Genomic DNA, 5000 nt, shown 5'->3' with positions numbered 1-5000 from the left:
TATAAACTCTAAAACAAAACAATATATATCACACCTCACTCAAACACTCACACAAAAACAAGACACAAAAAATCTCTATATCTCACACAAACAGAAAAGTAATTGACCAAACAATAAACTAACTATACTCTATAACAAACTAAAACACAAAACAACAAAAACACACACAATCTAAATTTCAGAAAAAATCAAAATCTAAAAAAATAAACAAATAAATAAATAACAATAAACAAACTCAAAATATAAAACATATAAAAATATATATATTATAAACACAACAAGCACACAACCAAAAAAACAAACTCACCTCACAAACACAATATCTAAATCATATATATCACACAAATAAAACACAAAATCACAAAAATAAATCACAAACAAAACCTCAATAACACCACACCCAAACCCACCTAACTCAGCTAACACAAACACACAACACAAACTCAGCAAAGACACAGAAACCCAGCCACCCCCCCCACACCCCCCCACACCAATCAAAACACTCATACTCACACAATAACAACCCACAGACCAAACACACACACACACACTAACTAACCATATCACACACCACCTAACTATATATATAATATATTATATATATATATATATATATATATATATTATTCGCTTCAGGTGGCGGGTGGGGTAGGGGGGGGGTGGGATGTTGGTGTTGTCGTCCATGGGATATTAGTTTTTATTGGTGTTGTTTGTATGTATGTCTTTTTGGAGTAGTATTAGAATTTTTAGTGATATATATATATAATAATAATATATATATATATATATGTATATATATACATATATATTTGCATATATAAATACATATACGTAATATATATATATAAATATATATCTATTTATAAATATATATATATATATATATATATATATATATAAAAAAGTTTATTATATATATATATCTAAAAATTATATAATATAAAAATAAATATATTGTAAAAAAATATATAAATCAAACAAATAAAAAAAAAAAAAATCAAAAACAAAAAATAAAAATAAATCATAATCAGAAAAAAAATTTATAAAAATAACCAACACACACCACCACACTCACACACACTAACCACTATCACAAAAACCTCAACTCACACCCACTCAACCACACAACAACAAACACAACAAAACTAAAAACACACTCAAACCACACACTCATACACACACTCACACACACACCAACACAAAAACATACACACACAAACACACACTCACACACACCACACACACCCACACACACACACAACCACACACACAGAAACTACACGCAACACACCCCACAAACACACGAACACACACACACACACCACAAACACACTCACTCAAACGACTGCACACACCACATCACAAACACGACACACACAAAAAGCCTTAAACATACAACAATTAACACACAAACACACACACACACAATCACACAACACACACACACACACACACACAGCACTACACCCACCCTCAAATGACACACACATAAAACACACACCCACACACACACACACACTCACAAACACCACACACACACCACACACACACACACACACACCTAATACAAACACACACACATTCACTCACAAACTCAAACACACACACACACACCAACACATTACCACACTCACAACACAACAACACACACACACACACACAACACACACCACACACACACCCTCACAAAAAAACTGACTCTAACCCACTACACAAAGAATAAAAAAAACATAAATAAATAAAAAATATATACTATATATGTTGTTATATATAAACCAAAAAAATAAATATAATATAGGAATCTAAATATAAATATAATAAAAAAATCAATATAATTATAATGTTCAGAAAAAAAATATAAAACAAAATCTATAAAATCACTAATATATAAAAAAAAAAACACAAAATAAAATATACATAAATAAAAAACTCAATTTTATTTATATCCAAGAATAAAAATAAAAATAAAAACATATATAACTAAAAAAAATACCAAAATAAATATAACAAAAAATAAAAAAATTAATAATATAAACAAAACTCAAATAACTCAAGTAAAAAATATAAATCAATAAATATATATATCTCAATAATGTATTGAATATGAAAATGGGCACTACACACACACACACACACACACACACACAACACACATATATATAAATATTATATATATATATAATATATAATAAATTTATATATCTATATATAATAAATATATATATATTAGATATATGTATATATATATAAATATATATATAATATAAATATATAAAAATAAATATAAATAATAATATTATATGTATTACAAATAAAACATATATAAATATATATAAAATATATATATATATAAATAAATATAATAAAAAATATATTATATAAATAAATATAAAGTAAACTATATATATAAAAATAAATATAAATATATGTGTGTGATGTTGTGTGTGAGTGTCATGTGTGTTGTGTGTGTTGTGTGTGTGTTCGTGTGTGTGTGGAAACTAAATTAAATATAAAAATATAATATATAAAAATATATATATAAAATATATCAAAATATAATATATATATACATATATAATTCAATATTCATAAATATGCATATAAATAAATAAATATAATATATATATAAATATATATATATATAAATATATATATAAAATATAAATATATGTATATATAATAAATATATATATAAATAAAAATATAATATAAATATATTTATTTTAATAATTTTATAAATATATATAAATTTATAAATATGTATATACAAAATACATCTAAATTACATATACACACACACACACAAATTATATATCATATATATAATCAATATATATAACCAATAAATATATAATATAATATATAAAAATATAAATATGTAAAGGAATATAAATATAATATTCATATATAAAATATAGGTAATTGTGCCTATAAACTAAATCTAAAAATATAAAACAACTAAATGAAAAAATAAATATATTCAAATATTTATATAACAAAAAATTATATATATATATATTATAAATATATAATAAATAAATATAAAAATAAGTATGAATATATATAAGTATATAATTAATAATTATATATCATAAATATATATATATTTAATTAAATATTATGAAACAAAATTTACCTTCCCTGAACCGGGACTCCGACCCCGAAACCCAGCCTGAATCCACATAGACCACCGGCCACCTAAAAGATTGTCTAACAGACGCCTTAACAACCGTCAGTGATAGCGTGGTTTTTTATAACCAATTCCGTGGCACTCGGCAGCAATGAATAGAAATTCAAGTCCCAAATCAGGTTACCGAGGTTATACTAGGTGACAAAGATGGTAAAATGTATTTCTATAATTAATGCTTACATGCCATTCTAACTTTCTCAATAAATAATATAAACATATATATATATAAAAAAAAAATAAATATATTATATAAATAATAAATATATATATATATATACAATACAAACATAATTATATATATAATATATATATAAATATATATATCTAAATATATAAATAAATATATAAACATAACTAAATATATATATGTAATATATATATATATAAATATATAAATAATAAATATATAAATATAAAAAAATATATAAATGAAATATATATATAGGGGGGGGGGGGGGGGGGTTATTAGTGATAGTATAGTAGTTTAGTTTTGAAGGGGAGGGATATAATATATAATACTGTTAGATATTATATGCATATATATATATACATATATATATATATATAATATATATATATATATATATATATATATATATATAATGTATATATATATATAAATATATATATATAATAATATATATATATATATATATAATATATAATATATTTATATATGCGTATAATATATATATATATATATAAATATATATATAATCTTTATTTACATAATATATACATATAATATATATATGTATGCATAAACATATATATATATATATAGTATGGATATATATAATATATATAATATAGTAGGAGCTATAGTATAGGTAAATATAAATGTATATTTATAAGTATACTATATATAATATAGGGGAAGTATATAAAGTAGTGTTTAGATGTGTGTGGTTTGTAGTTGTGAGTGGTGTTTTTGTGGGTTTGTTGGTTTTGTGTGTGTGTGTGTGTGTGTGTGTGTTTTTTGTGTTGTGGGGTGGGTGTGTGTGATTGGGTGTGAGGATGTTGTGTGGATGTGTATGTGTGTGTGGTGTGTATTGGGGGTGGGTGTGTGTTTGTGGGGGTGTGTGTGTGTGTTTGTAGGATTTGTGTGTGTTTGGGGTGTGTGTGTATTTATTTTTGTGTAGTATGTGTATTTTTTGTGTTGTTGTTATTGTTTTTGTGTGTTTTTGTTTGTTTGATTGAGTGTGATTATATATTATATTTATAGATTGTATGTGGTGGGTGTTGGGTGTGGGTGTGTGTGGGGGTTATGTTATTGTTTTTTTAGTTATATATATTTTTTATATTATATATATATATAATATATAATATATATATATATAATATAAATATATATATTTATTATTAATATATATATATAAATATATATAATATATTATATATATATATATATATATATTATATATATATATTATATATATATATATATATAGTATAATATATATAATATAAATTATATAAATATAAATATAATATATAAATATAATAAATAATGTATATGTATAAATATAAAAAATAAAGTATATAATTAAATAAATATATATAAATATATATCAATATAAATATATAAATATAAGTATTTATATATAATAAAATAAATATAAAATAATAAATATAAATATATATATATCAATAAAATATAACTAAATAAATAAAATTAATATATATAAAAAAAAAAAAAATAACAATATAACGTAAACTAACTGCAAAAACAAAGTAAAACCCAAACAAATCATAACCTAAATGAAAACTATATTAACACACAGTAAAACAATAACAAAAACAACCAACA

This window comes from Penaeus japonicus, unplaced genomic scaffold, assembly GCF_977035675.1.
Source record: "Penaeus japonicus unplaced genomic scaffold, GWHDUDI00000001_assembly GWHDUDI00000035, whole genome shotgun sequence".
In the NCBI taxonomy this organism is placed as follows: domain Eukaryota; kingdom Metazoa; phylum Arthropoda; class Malacostraca; order Decapoda; family Penaeidae; genus Penaeus; species Penaeus japonicus.
The sequence above is the reverse complement of the archived record's forward strand: the minus strand, read 5'-3'. Positions refer to the sequence as shown.